Source organism: Triturus cristatus, chromosome 4_2 (assembly GCF_964204655.1).
Source record: "Triturus cristatus chromosome 4_2, aTriCri1.1, whole genome shotgun sequence".
NCBI classification, from domain to species: domain Eukaryota; kingdom Metazoa; phylum Chordata; class Amphibia; order Caudata; family Salamandridae; genus Triturus; species Triturus cristatus.
The window spans coordinates 647,400,640-647,423,348 of NC_140586.1; the positions used below are offsets into that span (position 1 = coordinate 647,400,640).

The 22,709-nt window shown below is 45.8% G+C and overlaps 1 non-coding gene across 1 annotated transcript; it reads right to left on the reverse strand.

The window, feature by feature from the left end:
- Positions 1-21,127: 21,127 nt before the first annotated feature.
- On the reverse strand, positions 21,128-21,265 carry LOC146834812 (small nucleolar RNA SNORA17). The gene has a single exon (XR_014960858.1). It is a non-coding gene; the product is annotated as a small nucleolar RNA SNORA17 (small nucleolar RNA).
- Positions 21,266-22,709: the final 1,444 nt, after the last annotated feature.

Consider the following 22,709-nt stretch of genomic DNA (forward strand, 5'->3'; position numbering starts at 1 on the left):
CTTAAAAGTAATGTACAAAGTAATCTCAAAAGTAATTGTAAAGTAATTTTGACTGTTGATTTACCTGAAAACAAACCAATTGCATCCAACTGCATTTCTAGTATATTCAACTGCATCATACCTGCAAAGTTTTCACTTACCTGCAACAGGTCTTGCTTGGTTCTAGAAATAAAATAACTAAATAATATATTTACACATACAAATTGGTCTGAGTTTAGTCTTTGAGTGTGTGACATAATTTCTTGCCTGAGTGTGTACAATAAATGCCTAATACTACCCTCTGATAGAGCCTTACTGCTCGCCCACACTGCCACAAATAGAGAGTAAGGTATTATCTACTTTTACCTTTTCCTACCTTTGGGGTTTCACTGGACTCTGTACACACTATATCTAACTTTGGTATAGTATATACAGAGTCAGCTTCCTACACCCAGATTCCAGAATAGTTTTTAGTTCTAAAAACTATTGTCTTGCAATATAAGAACATTGTCACACCTATACATCAGTCAAGAAAATAAATGAAGAAATGCATTTTGGCATTTTAGCAGACTGGGTGTAAAATTGTTTTGTGCCCAATGGAAAAATGCAGCTTGGTGAAAACATTGAAAAAAATAAATAAATAGTTCGATGATAAGGTTTTTCATTAGGATCAACATCAGTCTTTTCCATTCAGCATCAGATTTTGTCAATTTTCTTAGTCGAATTGTAGAAGAACCAACTTTAGTTGACCATAGAAGTTGTTGCTACAGCAGCAGGATCACAGGCAGTGCACAAATGGTGGATGACATGAATTGGCACCATTTGATGGACAAGATCGTGAGGGTGCTTTCATCGGTGGTACAAATGACATCAGAAGTACAAGTTAATCATCAGGAAACTCTTCAAAGGGTGGAGCCAGTCTATGATAATGGGTATCTTGCAGCCTAGGCAGGTGGATTGCTCAGCAATACTTCTGGTGTAACTGCAGCAGCTGCAGGAGCCCTACCATTTGTGGGTAAGCCTTTGATGGTTGCTCTAGATGTAATTCCATGATGATTTCAAAAGTGCAGTTCTTACACCAAAATACTGGTCTCACTTGCACAGCATCCATTTTGTCAAAGGACAAGATCCAGCTCTCACTTATTTCAGAAAGCCAGATATGTCCCACATAGTGCACTAAACTTTCTCAGACCTTATGTTCAGCTGGAGATGTGTATTCTATGTTGTTGAGAAGTTTAATTAGGAGGATGATGTCAACACCAGAGCAGATGTTTAGAAGGATGTTGGAGAGTTCTCCACAAAGACTTCAGTAAAAGGAGTGAAAAAATGAGGTAATCCGTCAAAATACAGCTCTAAATCCAGTCACCAGATCCGGTGTTCTTAAAAAAATAAATTGCATAATACCAGTTGTACTAGATGCGTTGAATATTGTTTGCAAAAAGTCTACAAAATCAGTGGGATATTGTGTTTGTAACAGCCTCTGTATCTTCGAAGCAGTTCTGGTTGTTTGCTAGTTGCAAGGCTCAGCACAGATGATAAAGGCACCTAATTTTGTCAAAATGCATGCCCTTTATATCAATTCTAGGCCAAGGGACACCGTTGATTACATGTTAAAGTGGGGGGGGGGTGTTTATATGTATATTCTTTAACGCTATATTGTTTTAGAAACTGCAACCCAGCTGGTATTGGTTAACATTATATACAAACCATTATTTAAAGTGCATGATGTACTGGGATGAATGAAATGGGAGTTACTGATAAGACACAGCTTAACCCTGGCTTCAAAGGATTACACATTGCTTGAAAATAAATGGAATTGCACAGTAGTGACTGACCTAGGGTATTTCTGAAGTTAGAAACACTTATAAACACAGGGTTGTCTTAATTGAAGCACATGTGGGGAAAAAGAAAATTCCACGAATAATACAAATATGCATTATCCATTTTCTCTTACAAGCCTAATGATTTATATTTCTGGCACTCATGGAAGTGAAACATTGCAATTGGAAGGAAAATGGCTCTGTGAATAAGCCATGTGATAAGTCGATTTTCATGAACAGAAAATGGGGATACTCCATGTATTTGATAATTAATAAGGTGTCGACGTATTCTTTATTAACATTGTCTTTTGTGTCAATGTCAAATTGTAAGGCACAAAAATGGCTGTTCTAACGTTTGTAAAGCCAAATACTATAGCGCCTAATTGGCCCTGGCCCTATTGTAAAATACCTAATTCTCATTTGCAGAGAGCTAATGCTGGGAACAATATATTATTCAATGAATACACTCTTTTAAAAGTGTGTGCATGCCATTGTCTATAACTTTAACAACTACTTGCATATTTTTCTATTAATTGGTCTAATTTTTTTGTTCTCATTCTGAATATTTATTCCATTCATTGAAAGTGACATATATTCCTGTAGCTATAAATGATTTACTTCTAGCGTGTTGTGGTCCCAGGAGGAAATCAGAAAAATACATATTTCTCCTTTGCAGCCAGTAGACCTGACTTTGCTAACCAACGTTGGCACCACTTACCTACATCGTACGTAGTAACAAATACGAGTATGCGTCTGTGATATCGGGGCGATTATCTTTTGGACCAGGAGTGTTGGAAAGAAATTTGTGTATGCAAGTATTAGCTGGGCCATAGGGCTAAACCTTCAGGAGAAAATAGGAAAGAATCATACGTTTCTTTCTGAATCATATTATTTAACTTAGAGTCTGCTGTGTTTATTTTCATTTGCCGGTTGGTGAACACTGTTGAGTCAAATAATTTTTGGGGGTATAATGTATGTTCGGAATAGGGCTTCTTTGCCTTGAACTTGTCTATATTTGGTTCTCCAAATACTTTTCTCATAAATATTTTATTTTTAATACTCATATCTCTGTAAGGCCAGATTCTGATTGAACTCCTCTGAACAAATTAGTTTGTTTGTGGTGATTGGGTTTTTCAGGAGTTATTCTAGATAATGTGAAAACTAGAAAGAGGAAGGGTGGGACCATCCCTCACTATGGATATTGGGGAATTTCTTTAAAAAATATGGATGACTATTAGGTGACGGAGCCTCACAATGCTTCCACTGTGTATAATTGTATATCAATCTGCGATAGAAAATACAATGTATGTAATGGTGTGCATAATATTCACAACAATAAATGTCTTTGTACTTTAGTGCATTCAAAAAAGGATCTTCTTTATCGAGGGTTGTATAGGCCTTTAAATTAGACATCATGCATTTTACAGTCTTAGTGCCCCAGTTGTCTGAAATAGAACCAGGAATATTCATACCATTCATTGAAACTTTCAAAACAAATGACAATTGCAATGTCTCAGTGGGTCCCATAAACTGATAAGGAACCCTGCCCTCAGGCACAGGATAATCTCGAATGTTTGCATCATAGAGCTCACGTCAGTCTCTGTGGGTAGAAAGATGCACTTATAGTTCTCGAACCAGAGGTTGCGGTACAGTTCTTTCAGAGACGTAGTGTCCATTTAGTAGTAGCAGAATAACAGTCAGCATCAAAACACACATGACGAAGAGAAACACTCATGTAGCAATCTAAATGTAGAACCACAGAGGTATTAAGTACCTATCACCAAACCATTGAGAGGCAAGAATAAATCAGTGGCATAAAGTGACTGGGGAGGGTGCTGAAAAGTAATCTGTGCAAAACTCAGAGTCATTCTCATAACACATTATTTCTCTTGTTTCATGAAGAGGCATCATCTTGATTGCTTTGCTTCATGTGGAATTTCATAGCAAACCACATCATTGATTAGAACATTTGAAACTGTAGAAATTGCAGCATAAAATCCATTCATGAAATTTGTTGTTTGGAATAAACCTGGAGACACAGTAGTCTTTAACCCCTTCCCTGCTCATGACGGAACCACTCCGTCATGAGCCACGGGCGCCGTGTGCTCATGACGGAGTGGTTCCGTCATGCTGCGGCCGTTGGCGGCTGCTCCGCCGACGCGGCGCTGATTCCCCGCCTGTGCGGGCGATTAGCGCGAGTGGGCGGAGTCGTGACGGAACCACTCCATCATGAGCACAGCGCGCCCGTGGCTCATGACGGAGTGGTTCCGTCACGAGCATGGGGGCGCCGCGCTGCCCCCAAACCCCCCCCAGCGCCGCGGCAAAATTCGTGCCGCGGCGAAGGGGTTAATATCCCTGACAGGGTACTCAAGCTGCTGATCTTACTGCACTCTTAAAGTAACATTTAATTGAGAGTAGGGAAAGGCTGCAAGGCTCTTCTCTGAATTCTTCTTGGTGTCCAGGACGGTCTGCTGTACAGGATCAGCCGCATGTAGCTTCTTAATGTAGTCAATAGACACTTGTTTGTTTTTCTTCAAACCAGACAATACGTGCAGGATTACTGCTTGTGTTCCTTTTATTCCACGAATTGGAATGGGTGGTCTGTAGGATGGTGGCCCAAACATTTGTTTATCAGGATCTTCTTTCAAACTAGATCACCTACTTGGGGAACCCATGCATCAGCAGCAAGCAATACCTTCAATTTCCCAGTAGCAGTTTCAGAATATTTCAGATTAGATAGCTTCTCGCTGGCTTCTTGGATGTTCCAGTGAAATAGTTAAGCATTGGTCCAGGTCAAATTCTATTTCTTCCGCAATCTTCCCAAAATTATCTATCAGGTACATACATAGATACTCTGAAGAGTAGTTTGTATGGAGTACGGTTACCCAATGGTCTTCTAGACACGTTATTTAATGCTCCCTGAACGTCATACAGGTGATGGTACCAACAAAGTCCTGAACTGAGCACCCTAGCAGTCGGGGCTTGATTAATCGTTCTATTAGCTTGCTCGATTAACCCATTGCTCTCCAACCAAAATGCACTGCTGAATTGTAGACATAATTCTAAAGCAGACATAACATCCCTGCAAACCTTTGAGGCAAATGCAGGGCCATTGTCTAAATGAAAGATATGAACTACTCTCATTGACACTGCAAGCCCTTTATGACTGCTCGAGCAACAACATTTCTTTGTGCCCAAACCCACATGAATCAAGAACATGAATCGATTGCTACCAATATATATTTATACCGGTTAACATAATTCATAGGCAATATATGGTCCAAATATAAAATTCTGAACGGAAGATTGGAGACAGTAAGGGGGGGTTGATTGAAGTTTGAATCTGTTGACAAATACTGTATTATCGTACATAATCTCTGGTTTGTTTAGGTAAACATAAGAATTGGCTGTTTAAAGCTGGAGGCTATTGTCTCCTTCTTGCGGTCTTCCTTAGGCATACTGGTAAGTCCTGAGCTAGGGCAACCAGGTGAATTATACATTCATGTAAAATTGCATAAACCCAGCCACCAGTAGTGTTGCTATGGCATTGAGACTGTGGCACTCATCTCACCATGATCCTATATCCCACTCTGAAATGAAAGTAACTGGAGGCTATCTGAAATGAGGGTGTAGTGGTATCTAAGAGGAAAGCAGACTGCTGGTGTTTCACACTTTACTTTTGTTTGTATTGCTGCTAGTATAGCTGTGTTAATCCTTATTTGATATCTGGCTATGACTGCTAACTTAAAAGTGTGCGTCACATGGCCAGTAGAAGCTTGTCTTGTAAAACAGCTACCTTACTATCTGACTTTCCTTGAAGACAAGTGCAAATGCAATAAAAGTAAATTGCTGTTTTAGCTTTAAGTGTAAATTAAATTGTTTGTTTGATGCCATGTTAAGAATTAAATTTTCCAGAAAGCATCGTCATGTGCAAGATTGGCCAGAGTATAAAAGCTGACATGGAGAAGGGACTTCCTAACACTCTGGTCAAAACGTGTTGGTTGTTGGAAACGCAATACCATTTTATTAATATTTGCTTCTGGAGTGCAGTGGATACAGGGAGGCTTTATAGCATCCATTTTAGGGCGTACTCATTCCTCACTCCTCATCCATCATCCCTACTTCTCTTCCATCAGCCCTACTTCTCTTCCATCATTCCTACTTCTCATCTCTGCTTCTCATCCATCATCCCTTCTTCTCATTCCGCATCCTTGCTTCTCATTCGTACTTCTCATCCATCATCTCTACTTCTCATCCATCATCCCTGCTTCTCATCACTCATCATGTTTGCTTCTCAACCCTACTTCTCATCCACCAGCCCTACTTCTCATCCATCATCCCTTCTTCTCTTCCATTATCCTTACTTCTCATCCCTCATCTCTGCTTCTTATTCCTACTTTTCATCCATCACTCATACTTCCCATCCATCATCTCTACTTTCCTTCCATCTTTACTATTTTGCATCCCTTATTTCTATTTCTCATCTATCATCCCTACTTCTTATCCATCATCCTTACTTCTCACCCCTACTTCTCATCCATTATCCCTACTTCTCATCTATCATCCCTCCTTCTCATCCATCATCCCTAATTTTCATTCCTATTTCTAATCCATAATCCCTACTTTTCACCCATCGTCCTTACTTCTCATCCCTATCTTTCATCAATCACCCCTACTTCTCATCCATCATCCCTACTTCTTATCCATCAATCCTACTTCTTATCCATCATTCCTACTCCTCATCCACCATCCCTCAGTCATACCAACACACTTTCAACAGTCAATCAGAGTTAAGAAAAAGGGCTACACTCTATTGGTCTAGCACCATGGGTACTCACAAACATTTTCCCAGGGGCCTCAAAGTAAGGTTTGTGGTGTGCCCGAGGGCCACATTCATAACTCATGGTGGCAGTGGGGCTAAATGTCATGCTGTATCTGAGTCATAATCTTTCAACCACACCTTGGGGTAAGCCTTATCTGTTTGCTATCATGGGAGAGTCAAGTGTAAAAATGAAGTGTATTAATTAGTTAAATTGAAACAGAATTGCACAATGTGAAACCATAAAACCGGGATGAATCATGGCTTCCCTACTTGACCAAATTGTGTGATCCTAGGCAATTGTCTAATTTCAATTTGCCTCCTTTTTCTTCATTTTGATATATAAGAGCACCTTGAAATACATGTGGTCAATAGATATGCTGTATAAAACTTTCTCTTGTGTTTGATGTATTAAACTATAATGTTGTCCATCTATAATAACAACCCAGACCACCCAGAGGGTTCCTTATGATAACGGACTTGCCTCTTAGTTCAGTATTGGCATTGTTACCAGGTTGGAGAGGAAGCATGACTGTGTTCATTTTGAAAAATTTCACTTAAAAAAAATCTGATAGCACTGATATCATCTGATGTACTAAGGTGAAACTCATGTTCATGAAATACACCATTTGTTTTATTTTGAAGAGACTTTATTTTTACATGTTTGTTGAAAAATACCTTAAAATGAATGTGCTCCTAAAGTTAAATGGTGCAAGACACCTTATTTATTTCAGTTACTGTAAATAAACACTTGCCTGTTCGATTAACATCTTGATGAGGAATGTTGGTGTTCTCAGCAGCCCAGTGCGACCATTCAGCTGGTGGCCGCATGTGAAGGTGAGGAGGGCTGCACATGGCCCCCGAGCCGTGCTTTGAGTATCACTGGTCTGGCCACTGAATAAAACAGCCTGATGACAGAGAAGAGGAAATATAACAGGTGTTTGCTTCCAGTGAATCCAAGGCTATACAGCATTTCATTTTATTTGAGTGAGTGTTTTTCTGTTTACAGAACTCTGTAGAAACCTCTGATGTAGATAAAGTGTCTGATGAATTGTATTACCCTGTGTCCAAGTGCTGATTTTCAATATTTTCTTTTTTACAATATTAAACTGAAACCAGACAAGGTTTCTGATGACCTGTATACCCTTGTTTCCAATTGTTGATTTATGGCCCAATCCAGGACCATTGTCTTTCCCATAACCATCAGGGCGTTCTGCAGAGACCCATTTAAATAGAAAAACACTGAAATAAAATGAAATGTGTACAGCCTTGGATTCACTGGAAGCAAATTGCACAGTATGCAATGAGAAGGCAGTTTTTGCTGTGGCTAGACCAATAGAATGCATCCCTTTCTCTTAACTCTGATTGGTTGGCAAAAACCAACCAGTGTGTTTCACAACATTGAAAGTGTGTTGGTATGATTAAGAGCTGAGGTATGAGAAGTAGGGATGATGGCTGAGGACTAGGAATGATGGATGAGATGTAGAGATTAAAAGTAAAGGTGATGGATGAGAAGTAGGGATGCGAAGTTGGGATGATGGATGAGAAGAAGGGATGAGAAGGAGGGATTAGGAATGAGAAGTAGGGATGATGGAAGAGAAGTAGGAATGACAGAAGGGAAGTAGGGATGACTGATGTGAAGTAGGGATGATGGATGAGAAGAAGGGATGAAAAGTAGGGATGATGGATGGGAAGTCAGGATGAGAAGTAGGAATGGTGGATGAGAAGCAGGGACAAGGAATGAGAAGTAGGAATGACAGAAGAGAAGTAGGGATGACAGAATGAGAAGGATAATGGAGCAGACGTAAGGAATGAGAAGGAGGTGTGAGAGTAGGGATAATGGAAAAGAAGTAGAGATGATGGATAAGAAGTATGGCTGATGGAAGAGAAGTAGGGATGATAAATGAGAAGTAGCAACTTTTAAATATTGATGCAGAGCATTACCCTATGAATTGTATAAACTGCAATCAATGCTCTGCATACTTTTAGACTGTCACCATTAATTTCTGTTCTGTTGATCATGTTTTCAGGCTTATCATCACAGTGAGTGTTCACTTTCGCACACTTATATATATGTACAAAGTGCCATGGGCATCATTTCTTGGGTGAGAGTCACACTCTCAATAAGTGATTGATTGATTGATGCTGTACTTTGTGCAAATATATAATACTTACCCCTGTCCCATTGGGCACATAGGGTGTTCCTTGTTATTCACTTAGACACTCTTGCACACTTAGCACTCATACTAATTGTCTTTGTATTTCTGTTTGACAAAAATTATTTTGTCCATAAAAAGTTATTTTTCTGAATTCATTTTATACACAGTGTTGCATGTATACAAAAGCATGTATACAAATAAACACTTGGTATTAGCTGCAAACTGCTTGCTTTTGGCGAGCCCCCAGACAACAGAGGCGAAATGGGCATTGTCCTCCTTGTGGTGTCCCCATGGAGCTCGGATCACTGAGTGAGAATCGCTGAGTTAGCAGATTTGGTCTCTCATGGGCCCGTGGTTGCTGGCCTGTGCCAATCCAAAGACGGAAGGAGTGCACCAGCTAAGATGCCGGGATCCTTCTTTGGTGCAGGGAAGCCTGTATATTGATTGCATACTAGAGGGGGATACAGCCTGCGTGGGAGCCCATTGCAGTCTGAGGAGGCGCCTGCTACCCCATCACTGGAGTGTCTTTGGATCCTCAGTTGAGTGTGGGGGCCCGAGCTTCACAGCAGGTCAGGTGGAACTCCATTTTACCACTTGCCTCAATGCTGGGGTGTCCTGGCTATTAGGGGTCCTGAGGACATGCTGCATTGTCCTCAGCAGCCTCTCCTCTTCGCCCGGGGAAGTACTTGTTTGAATGAGGTGTGTGCGAAGTAGGCGGAGTTTCTGTCCGCAGAATTCCGTGGAGTGACAGGAAAACTCTGCCCAATTCCACTGAGTTCCGTATTCAGATGGGGTATTAGGTTCTGCCTTGCAGAGGCAATGAAAAGTCTAAGGGTCAGTTATATTTAGGAGATGAGGTCTGAGGAAGGTTGGGCAGGTGTAAGTGGTCATGGGAGCAGTGGGGTTACATAAGGAGATGGGTTACTTTTCGGAGTTTGAGGATGAGCTTGGAGGAGGGATGTCTTCTGAAGACAGGGAATAGGAGCCCTTGGCACACAGGCCTGTTGTCGGTAATGAGAGAAATGGTTGTAGTGCCAAGTCAAGCGGATGAGAGCAGGAGTGAGTGGGTGAGAAATTAACTGGCTCTGGCCTCTGTAGCCCGGATTCTGGGAGCTGCATGCCACCCTGCTAAGCGCAGATTGATGACCTTGTTTTTTTCTCTCAGTGTGGTGCCAGCTTGCCCACTGCTCTCACGGGTTTCCCAGAGTCAACCAGCAGACCTTCCGCCCGCCAAGATCGCCATCGGGGGTCCTGCTCCTTTCAGGCCATTCAACGTCTCCATAGAGACTCAGTTCAGATTGCCCATTTTGGAGCGGCTCACGGAGGACTGGAGCCTAATCGAGGGACACTAAGTGGCGCATAGTCGCAGGTTAGCCAGCACAAAAATGGGTCAAGGGCAGATCTGAAAGCCCTGCCGTTGTTACCGGTAGATGCCATCTTCTCCCAATGCTCGTCCTGCCAACGTCCACTCTGTGACAGCGCATGGCCCATGCAAGGGCACACCTCACCACAACCGGGTGAGTCCACTGAGTGCAGGAGGGAGATGCAGCGTGTCAAACAATCAGAATCACCAGCCTCGCTGTCCCCTCTACTGAATGAGAACTTCCAGGGGTCAGGAGGTAACTCCATTCTGCCGGTGAAGGCGTTTACATTTCTTGCAGAACTCTGCGCTCTGCTGCAGAGTGCGGAGTGGCAAACTCCGTGAACTCTGCTGGCAGAGCGGAGTTCACTGCCCACCCTTAGTTTGGAGGGGACTGGCTTTGAGGGGGACAGTGTCACAGAGGAAACTAAGCAGTGGGCCCGACTGCCATGCTGCTAGGGTCACTGGCAATTCCTTGCACATGCTGTTCAGTTGCCCCAGTATTCCCTGATGTGTGCCTGCTATACTCGATAAACTGCAACCCAATTCCCTGCCTGGGGGCCCTTTGTGGGCATTTGGCACACCGTGTGTTGGGAAGTAATAGCAATTTTCTCTGACCATCAGTGGGGGTGTGCTCCCTGAGCCGCCTGAACCCTTTTTAGGTCTCGCGAGCCAAAGGCTCGAAGAGACATTTTATATGTGGGATTTTCAAAGTGCTACCCACAGTCTTTTGGCTGGCCTAAACCTTGAGTGCACGATCACATGCACGTGCACAGCTGCTCCTCTGCTCATTGCATTCCCCCCTCCCTTCTCACCCAACCCTTTGATGCTCTGCTCGATTACTTTCACTTTTGCCGCTTTGATGTTTGATCACAAACGCGATCACTTACACTTTCACCCGTGATATTAACCTGTCAACTCACGCACACCGCCTGGCCGCCGCCGCTCCCCTCTGCCCTCCCCACCCCCGAGCACTTCAAAGGGTCCTCCCCCAAGCGCTCGCGCGCCATGCTCCGCCCCCCCCCCAGTTTACCCCTCACATAGTTTGCTGCACGGAGGGGCCTGCCTAATGTCCATCCATGCCGGGGTGTTTTTTGTTCTTTTTAAACTCTTCTTAGGAATGTACCAGTGTCATTCATGTCCGCGCAAAGCCAGACTGCTGTCTCCCTCTGCCCAGGGCTCTGCAACGCCAACAAAAGGCTGCAGGTCTGTGCAGAGGACAAGGTGCCCTCCTCCAGAAGGGTCGGTGATGCCCGTGCAGTGCATGGAGTCTGTATCTTTGAAACCGTGCCCTCTGCCCAGGGCTCTCTAATGGCAACACGAGGCCTGGGTCTGTAGCTGGGGCATGTGCGCTCTTTTTTGTTCCAGCAACAGAATTGTATTGCTTACGTCACAAACATTAAGGGCGTCCTGCCATCTAAAGAACAGATGGGATAGGGTGAGACCGCGTTTACATGCTTAAGCCTGATAACAGATGCATCCTAAACGTTCAGCGGGGCACATAGGCTCTAACTTTAGACACCAGTGCTATTTCTCTAGAAACGAAACTTACAGCACCTGCCATTCCACAGATCTACACATAACTTAAATAGCCTAGCTTTAAAGAAGAAGGCTATCGCTCATGTTATACAGAAGTTAAAGGCTCGGGCCTCACACAGCAGAACTATCCCTCGGGTTATAAGCAACACGAGTCAGGTTCCAGACAACAGAGCTATCGCTTAAGTTAGACAAAGTTTACAGGCCCAGTCTTCACAGAGTAAAGCTATCCCCCGTGACACGGAAACCACAAGTTCACGTTCTGGACGGCAGAGCTATCCCATAGACACAGGCCTAAAAAGGCAGAGCCACCCTGCAGGGCACAGTGCAATAGAGTCTGCATAAGACATCAGACCTATCGTGCATATATAACAGAGCTCAAAGGCTATGACTTCAGACTGGAGAACTATCTCTCAGGTTACAAAACGATTGCAGGTGTTGGCTTAAGAAAATGGAGCTAGCCTCGAGACCATACAGGGTTAATCCTCCGACAGCACAGCTATCTCTAGTTCTACACAGAACCTACAAGTCCAGGGCTCACATAGCCTAGCGACACCCTATGGGTCTCAGAAGTTACACGAGGAGGCCTCCGACAGCTGAGCTATCCCACGGTTCCAGAACTCAACAGCAGATCCGACAATCCAGGATTAATGCAGCAGAACAAACCCTCAAATCGCACTGTTCCTATCACATGGCAGGTAAAGGCAACACAGATCAACAGCTAGCTAGCTGCCCAGGATCACACCAAGTGTCCCCACTGTCACCGGGACCTTCTCACCTGAAACCCAGTCCGTCGCATGGGCTGTCCACTCTGCACCCTGCCCGGACTGTTCTCGGACGCTGAAACATGAAATGTCCGTTTTCAGAGCTCACTTTGGTCTTAATAGCACTGACTTAACTGTGCAGCTGTGCGGAAGACCTATGGTCACAAATCTTTAAAATATACATTGAGTGGACTTTGGCTGTGCACCCTGGAGCATTTTTCACCTTCTGCTATTGACTGTGTGATGTACCATACCACCTACTGCGAACTGTTCGCATTACAAAGTGTAAGGGACTGTTTTACATCTCAAAAGCACACAGAACCCATTCTCCGTTTTCCTACCTCATTTCTTTGGCCCCGAACCCACTGCAGGGCGGATGTCACTCACCGGGACGGGCGCAGACGGGCAGCTCCAGTCTTCTTTCTTCCAGTGCAGCGCTCTTGCATCCCTCACTATTTCTCAGTCACTATCTCTCTCTTTCTATCTCTCTCTTTCTTTCTCTCACAGTCACTCTTTCTCTGTCTCTCTCTCTTGCCTTTCCGGTCTCTATTTTTCTCTTTCTCAGATGCATGTGTACTCTACTCTAACCAGTTACAGTTCCTACAAATGCAATGCACATGAAACATCGGGTTGGGTAGTGGTGGAGTGGGGGTGGTGTTGGTTACAGCCCCTTCTTTTCAAGTCACTTAACACTCACAGCCATGCTGGGGGCTTCCAGTCTCTGGGATATTGTGGTATGCGAGATCTGCTTTGGGCGAGGCTGTTGTGGGCTCACTGTTATGACGTGCGGCAGTTGTGGAGTTTACCCTCTGACCTCTGCATCGCTCCATCACCCTTTTCATTGGTACAGATGGGGTGTAGAGTGCATTAGTGATAGATACTTGGATAGCAGCGCCCCACCCCGCGCCAGCAGGCCTCCCCAAAAGAAGCTGTGTCCCATCTTTAACTCGCACCCACACTCACTGTTCAATGTGTAGGATTCTCTTTAGAGCTCTAATCCTGGAGTGCACGTAATGATGCGTGGTAGAAAAGTATGCGTGGTGATGTGTAGTGCAAAACTACACCTAATGTGCAGTAGTAATATATACTGTGTCAAGAGTGCACACTGACCCATCAATGTGAAACACACACACCGAAGTGCAATAGGAAACTGTACCGTGTCAAAGTGCACACTGTGTTGTGCATTAGGACACACACTCACCAGTGTGCAACACACAGAAGTGCAGTAGGAAGGTGCGCCGTGTCAAGAGTGCACACTGGCGTGTACATTAGAACACGCATACACCAATGTGCAACACGCACACCAACGTGCGGTCGGAAGGTGCAGTGTCAATAGTGCACACTCACCAGTGTGCAAAATGCACACACCAACGTGAAGTAGAAAGGTACACCCTGGGAAGAGTGCCCACTAATACGTGCATCAGAAATGGCACACGCCAATATGCCCCCTGTGAAGAATGCGCACTAAGAGGCACAATTGAACAAGCATTTGCAATGCAATAGGTCTCGCATTTACGCAGCTTTGAGCTATTGACATTGCAAATAACTATGCCTTTTATTTTTGTTTTTGTTTCTAAAACAAAGAAAAGGCATTGTCATTTTTTAATGCCAATAGCTTAAACTCACGTAAATGCGAGACCTATTGCATTGCAAATGCTTGTTAATAACTGGAATTCTGTGGCCTTTGAAGGACTCCTACTCTGATCGCAGCAAACATCAGGCTAACTACTTTTGTTGGTGCTGAGGGCACAAGGTCCAGACCCCCCTGTACTGCTTCAGTCTGATAGTAGCCACAGGCCATGCTGCCAGGACCACAGACCGGTCCTTCTGCCAGCGGGTTTGGGGTACCTGCTTTGCAGAGTGGCCGCTTAAGCACACCGTTACACAGTTTCCTGATGCAGCACAGCAGCACCTAGGGACTTCATGCCATGACCTCCCATGCCATCCTTAGGCACAACATGGGGTAAGGAGGACCTCCCTTATGGCAGAGACAGTGTTTCCGTATCAAAACCTAGCCCTCCACGGAAGAAGTGGATGGTTTTAAATACCTCGGTATTTACATTGCCAGGGACCCTAAGCAGTATTACGATCATAACCTCCTGCCACCGCTACGGCGGCTTAGGAGCGACGTGGAGCACTGAAAGACTCTCCCACTGTCCCTATTGGGTAGAGCTGCGCTTTTTAAGATGATGTCCCTGTCCCGCTTTCTGTATGTTATGCACAACTCACCCGCTCTTATCCCAGCGACATGTTTTGTGGCTATAGAGAGTGAACAGAGGGCTCTACTATGGGTAAAGGGAACCCCACGAAAATAATTATCTAAACTGGTGCGGGGTTGGTACGATGGAGGGGTTGGGCTTCCAGATATTAAAAAATACTATTGGGCTGCACAATTGGCAGCCATTCACCAAGGCATGTACAGACCACATGATAATCCAGGATACCGAATGCATAGATGGCTCCTGTCGGGAGGATCCCATGTCAGGGCACTCTACTCTAGACCCGCTAAACTGTAACTGACGGGACCCACGTCGCACTCTGTCAAGATATAGCATGCAGCTCATAAAAGTCTGGGTTGGGCTAAGAAAATTACGCAGGTCACCCCCCTGTGGGACTCGTACCTGCTGGGAACCCTTCAGAACACTAAGGGGTTTGGCAACATGTGGAGGGAAGGCAAGGTGATAGCATTATCGGTGCTGCAACGAGAATACGAATTGGCAGCCACAGAAAGATTCAGATATCTCCAGGTGAGGCATGCCCTGCGTGCCTGTATTCCGTTATGGGAGACAATTCCTAAAGCAACGTCACTGGGAATTGACTCCTCAACCGGTACATGCCTAAATAATCGATATCCCTGACCTACCGGAAATTAGTCAATCACACTTCTGACCCACTTGTATGGCTCCACAGGAAATGAGAACTAGATGACGAGGATTGGCTGGAGGCATTGGCTTCCCCCAAGGAGGTCGCAATCTCGTCAAGGCTCAAACTGGTGCAATTAAAAATACTCCACAGAGTATATTACTCGGGACCAGCATTGGAAAGGATGCGATATGGGGAGGACTCATGATGTAGGTGAAAATGTGGGAGGGAAGGCACTTTCCTACATATACTTTGGGAATATACCTATATTTGTAAATATTGGACGGACGTCCCCAAATGTATGGAAGAAGTGCTGGGACTGGGCTTGGCCCTAGAGTCCAAAAGGTGTCTGTTAAATGTTTGGGGATCATCGGATCTGAGTAGCAAAGAGAAAACATGGGTAGCCTGGGTCATGTGGTGGACTAGTGCAACATTGCCAGAATGTGGGGGGCGAGGAAAGCTCCAGGTCTAAATTAATGGAAGAAAGATTTGGACTGGTGCATGATTTGTGAAAAAATGGTGTATGTTTCCAGGGGATGTCCGAAAAAGTGGACACAAATATGGGGTAAATGGAATGCCTATCGAGGGAATATTTGTGCTCCCCCTCTTCTTCCCTCCCATCCTCTCCTCGACAAACCTGTACCTAATGAACATTGCGATGAGTTGAACCTGCAATACTGTACACAACAAGAGTAATTACCCATAACTTCTGTGGACAGAAATTTGTACTCTCCGAGCGCCTAAGATTGTATATGTAATTTTTGCTAAACTGATAATAATAATAAAAAAAAATAGCCCTCCAGATACCTTAGACACACTACAAGCCATTCAAGCCTCCCTGCTGGCACTAGAAACTAAGATTGGTGAAGTTGGGATCGATGTTGCCCTCCTGTGACAAAACTTGTGTTGACCGAGTGTCGGGTGCGAAGGGGCAGATTTCTGATCTAGAGGACTCAGTCTTGACCCTTAAAGCAGAGGTGGACCGCCTGACGATGATATCCCGCATCCTGAAGGATTGTACGGAAGATGCTGAAAAATGGGCCAGACCGACCAACCTGAGATTCATAGGGTTTCCCAAGGGGGTCGAGGGAGCATCTCCTGAGAATTTCTTGGAACAATAGATTTTGTCCTGTGTCTCTGAAGGGCTCCTGATACCCTGCTTCATCGTCGAGAGAGCCCATGATCACTTGCAGCTAAACAACCTCTGGGCGCTCCCCCTCATACCCTGATCACCAAAATCTTAATTTATAGAGACAGAGATAGCATCCCTCATACTGTCATAGAGAAAGAGGTGGCTTTATTCCAATCCACCAGGATCCTTATATTTCCAGACTATAGTTGCCTAAGGCAACGGAAATTGTTTGAGGCTGTCAAACAGAAACTGAGGAAACTGAGCATTACAGATATGCTCCTCGTTCTGGTCCTACTCAGGGTCATTCATGCTTCCAAATCCCTCTTCTTTGACACTCCTGAAGTGGCATTGGAATGGGTGATGGAACAGCTGCCCGTGCGCAGCAATTCTCCCCCATCGTGGGAACAACCACTCCAGGGATGTCACAGGTTGTCAGGACCTGCAACAAGCATAAGGGGTCTCGTAGTAGGTGTACTTGCACTGATGTATCATCGGCCCCTCTTTCATGGAGGCAGATAGCCCCCAAAACAGACGCTGATGAAGGGTCACCGACACCACAACCCCTGCCCAGGGAGCGGCCACCCTGCATGATGGCTTATCTTCTCAATGGTTCAATATTGAGCACCTGGCTGACTGACCGTGGGAACAGCTCCATGAGTGGATGTAATTTATCTTACCAGCAGCCCGCTATCCTAAATTCACAGTCAGTTTACAGTTGTATTGCCCCAGCAATGATACTTTCTTGTGTATTATGTTATTCTTTGGACAACAGATACTTCTGCATGGAAGTTTGGGGTGGTGGGGAATTGAGGGTTACTATTGTGAGATGGTTTTGGCCTTGTTGGTCACAGTTCATTCAGCTGTGCACACCGAAGTTATAACTAATCGCTCTATAATCTCTCCATGTGATTGCAGAGTGTTAATCAACACCTGTGGGTTGACATGTAGACGCCTGGACAGAGCCTGGCACATTGAATTCTCCCCCCACATCTCCAATACCTCATACCATGGTGGTGCTTAAAATGGTGACATTGAATGTTAATGGCCTACATGATCACATTAAAACATAGTAAAGTGTTAGGTATAGCGAAACGCAATTCATCAGACATCCTAATGGTACAGGTGACACACCTGTTGAGCACTGAGTGCCCGTTTTTGGCCTGACACAGATGCAGAAGGTTATACCATGCCGGACACTCTAAGGGCTCCAACGGGGTGGGCATCTTTATCAACAAACATGTGCCTATAGTGGTCTCTCGCAGTATGTCTGATTCACAAGGGAGGTATGTGGTGGTGGAAGGCACGATTGCTGGCCAAGCGCATATCCTGTTGTGTGCGTGTGTATGTTTACCCCCATTTGCTTGGGTCCACACCTGACGTAGTAAATGTCACACTACTAGAACTCCCATGGGACATTACAGTTGTGGGAGGGGACATCAATATGGTGATGTCGTCATACAAAGACTGCTCCAAGAGAGCAGGTACTGGCTGTCCCCGGCCTTACGGCTAGCAGAATGGACGTCCAGTATCCGACTCGTGACGTTTGGCAGGTTTGGAATCCAGACATATTGGCATACACTCACACATCAGTGGCACATAAGACGAGATTTCGGATTGACTTATTCCTCATGCCCACCATTGATTTGCTATAAACCACTGGTGCCTTTATCCTCCCCGGCGGATTTCTGACTATTGCCCAGTGTAAATCCGAATTGGGTGGACCCAGGCATCCTAATGTCCTATATGGCATCTTAACGCTTGTAATCTGACAAATCCTGAGATCAAAGACCTCCTCTGAAATGAAGTAGATGCCTACCTCACCCTGAATGAGGGCTCTGTGGAGACATCTGGGAACCTGTAAATGGCGGTCAAAGCCTAAATGCATGGAATTGTTTGCTCACATCTCAGAGCCAGAGATAGGCAAAAACAATACCAGGTAGGGGAATTGGAAGCCTGCGTTGCTTGCTCAGAAGAGCAAACAGGAGAGGGCAAAACTGAGTCCTGCCAGGTGGGGATTGTAAGAGCATTACAGAGGAAACTCTGCCTCGATGAGGTGCAGTCTTATTGGATCGCATCCCAAAGCAAAGTTTACAGATGAGGAGACAAATCAAGCAATCTCCTCTATTGGTTAGTGGACAGGGTGATACTGTCCACTGTGGATCAGCCCATGGGAGATATGTGGATGATCAGGAAATTGCATCAGTGGAATTCAACTGCTCCCTATATGCAAAAAGTACAAAGACCTAATTGATAGAGGATTTATATCTGTCTACCCTACCAGTGCCTGACAATGCTGAGCTAGAACAACCGATTACCCTTGAAGAGATAAATGCATATCTCTCTGATATAAAACCTGGCAAAACGCTAGGATCTGATGGATTTCCAGTTGAATACTACCAAAAATCCACAGGCTCTTCTTTCCCCAGCTGCCGGCCCTATATATTGCAGAAGGTCACTTCCCAGATGGGCTGAACATAGCGATTATAGGGCCATATTCTCAAGGAGCTATCGCAATAGCACTTTATCTCAGCCAAAGTTGCGATAAATGTATCCCCCCATTCACAAGCTGGTGTTAACAGCCGATACCACCAGTTTTCCTATGAAAGCATCCGCAAAAAACATCGCCACAGATGACCCTGGCAACTATCGCTAATGAGATGCAGAGTAGGCGTTCCCAAGCAAAAACCCACAACAACACCACACCTCAATATTCTCAACGACCAGCCACATCGGCGATAAGATCACAAAACATGCGATAAGGCACGTTAGCACCAGGAAACTAACACCTGCCCTGACCTGGTGCCAAGTCGGACTACAACCTGCACCAAAAAAGGGAGCCCAGCCCAGAGCCACACCTGAAGAACAACAGATGCCATGGAGCCACTCAACATGCGTGCCGGACACCCAAGAGGGCCACAACACCCACCGCCACCACCCCCAGGGCCACCGACCCCTGGCCCCACCCCGGGCTCCCCCCACCTGCACATTAATGGCACAAAAACATGAAGAAAAGTACCCGTCTGAAGTCGCACAATTGCAACAATCAACATACATGTGAGCACTAAAATCCTGATTCATACATTCACCATTGAAAGACCAAACAAAATGTCACATCCAAATTTGTCACCAAACAACTATTCTTTAGAGTCATGGCGGGGCATCCCTGGACAATCTGTGACTCACAGCCTGCAAGACAATATCCAAGATAAGAAGGTGTGTCAGGCACTCATCAAAGGACAGGGAGAGAGAGAAAGAGAGAGAGAGAGAGAGAAAGAAAGAGAGAGACTGAACAAGGAGCGCAAGGCCAATCGGGCCCTTGGCTCATGCAAACATGCCAACAGCTGCGTGTGTCTCGAAATCTGTGCACCCCAAATCACAGGACTGGCATCAAAGTCAGCGCAAGCAGGAGTCAGACTGATATCAAGAATGAAAGCCCCTTTGTCTCAACACACAAGGCAGAAGGCCAACCGAACCCCCGACCTTGGTCCTGAATGCGGTAGGCACACCCTGCGTGAGATACCATACCAGCCTCCAATGACTCCCACACCACGAACTGCGCTAATGAAACTTCAACGTGCCCACACCCCACACACACTTGTCCCTGCATGACCTACACCTGCAAGGGATGCCCTTGACACATAACTTAACCCCTTTGGTGCTCATGACGGAATGGTTCCGTCATGAGCACTGGTGCTCCTGTGCTCATGACGAACTCTGGGCATAGTTCACGAAGTAGCGCTACGCGAGCTACGCGTAGCTTCGCAAACTGCATAGTGCACTGTGCAAGATGCTGTTCGCACTGATTGCACAGTGCCGGATGCTTGTCCGCACTGTGTAATCAGTGCAAACTGCATCTTGCACAGTGCAAGCAGTCGTTTTCTGCGCTCAAGTAGATTTCTACTCGAGCGGCAGCTTTCTCAACGCGGACTGGTAGTTTCTCATTGCGAGCGGTCGCGAGCATACGCGAACACTCGCAATGAGAAACCTGACCTTCCCGCGTTGAGAAGCTTGCCGGGAGGTTTATTTTCCACGCTCGTGATCAGCAATTTAATGTTGCTGATCGCGAACGAGGAAAAAGTCTCGCCGGGATGTCATTTTGCTTGCTCGCGGTCTCCAACTTGACGTTGAGCACCGCGAGCAAGCAAAAAATGACCGCTGCACTACGCTGCGCTACGTGTGTTTGCACTGTGCTATGTGCAATTCGCGTAGTGTGAAGTAGCGCAAACTTCGCAAACTGCGCGAGCGAGCATAGTGCTTTGCCCAGGCTTACTCATGATGAGACCATTCCGTCATGACAACAGGGACACTTAATCCCTCTGCTGTCTGCAGAGAGATTTCCCTTTTTTTTTATTGGCCTCGGGAGGTTGGGGAAGAGCTTCCCAAAACTCCCAAGGCCAATTTGCAATTTAATTGCAATGCCGATCGCACGCATGGCGCGCTGACGTCATTGCAATGAAAATTAAACTGAAATGAGCCATGAAGCTCATTTCAATTTCACTTTCTACGTGCTGAGGGGGCTATCTCAGCCTCCTGAGCACATAGGAAGTCAGGAGAGGTATCGTTGGAAAGGGGAGAATCCCCCCATATTATTTTGGGCAAATTTTGACTCTCTGCCCCCCGGGGGGCAGATGGGGCAGTAGCCCCCAATCTGCCCCCCCCGGGGGGGCAGAAACCCCACTAGATACCAGGGATTTTTGTTTTCCTTTTATTTAGGGGTGGGTGCTGCCAATATTGGCATGCCAATGCCCCCACCCCAGCCGTAAAACCACACTCTTTCTGCCCCCCCAGGGGGCAGATGGGGCAGTAGCCCCAATCTGCCCCCCAGGGGGGCAGAAAGCCCACTAGATACCAGGGATGTGTTTGACAATTATAATTAGGGGTGGGGGCTGCCCAATATGGGCATGCCAATGCCCCCACACTTCCCCCCACAAGATTCCAGTCTTTCTGCCCCCAGGGGGGCAGAAAGCCCACTAGAAACCAGGGATTTCTTTATTATGTAAATTGGGGTGGGGGCTGCCTAATATGGGCACGCCAAAGCCCCCAACCCCCCTGCACAATAAGGGTCTTTCTGCCCCCCCCGGGTGCAGATGGGGGCGGTAGGTTTGCAGGGGATTCTGGGTAGGAAAAAGTTGGGGGATCCACGCAAGCCATACCTCCCTGGAATCCCCAGGAGTCTAGTTTTCAGAAATGTGTGGATTTAGTAGGTTTCCCTAGGTGGCCGCCAAGCACGGGGCCAAGAATCCAGGTGACCCCCCCTTGCAAAACTAGGTCATTTTGTGATAGGCAATTTTGATGTCGCCTCAATACATTTTTGGCCCTTGCCTGTCGCGGGTACTTGGGTCTCCCACACAAGTGGGGCACCATTTTTATCAGGAGACCTGGGGGAACGCTGGGTGGTAGGACATTTGTGTCAGCCCGGTAATGCCACAACTTTCCCACACAAAAATGAGTGGAAAAAGTGATTTTTTCAGCTAAATTTGAGGTTTGCAGGGGATTCTGGGTAAGAAAACGTTACAGGATCCATGCAAGCCATAGCTCCCTGGAATCCTTTTGGTTTCTAGTTTTCAGAAATGTGTGGGTTTGGTAGGTTTCCCTAGCTGGCCGCTGAGCACGTGGCCAAAAACCCAGGTGACCCCCTTGCAACCAGGTCATTTTGTGATAGGCAATTTTGATGTCGACTCAATACGTTTTGGGCCCTTGCCTGTCGTGGGTACTTGGGCCTCCCACACGAATGAGGTGCCATTTTTATCGGAAGACCTGGGGGAACGCTGGGTGGTAGGAAATTTGTGTCAACCCTGTGATGCCACAACTTTCCCACACAAAAAACTGTGGTAAAAGTGATTTTTTCAGCTAAATTTGAGGTTTGCAGTGGATTCTGGGTAAGAAAATGTTGGGGATACACGCAAGCCACACCTCCCTTGAATCCCCTGGGTGTCTAGTTTTCAGAAATGTGTGGGTTTGGCAGATTTCTCTAGCTGTCTGCCGAGCACAGGGCCAAAAACCCAGGTGACCCCCCCCCCCTTGCAAAACCAGTTTGTTTTGTGATAGGCAATTTTGATGTTGACTCAATACGTTTTGGGCCCTTCCCTGTCGCGGGTACTTGGGCCTCCCGCATGATTGAGGCACCATTTTTATCAGGAGACCTGGGGAAATGCTGGGTGGTGGGAAATTTGTGTCAGCCCGGTGATGCAACAACTTTCCCACACAAAAATGTGTGGAAAAAGTGATTTTTTTCAGCTAAATTTGAAGTTTGCAGAGGATTCTGGGTAGGAAAAGGT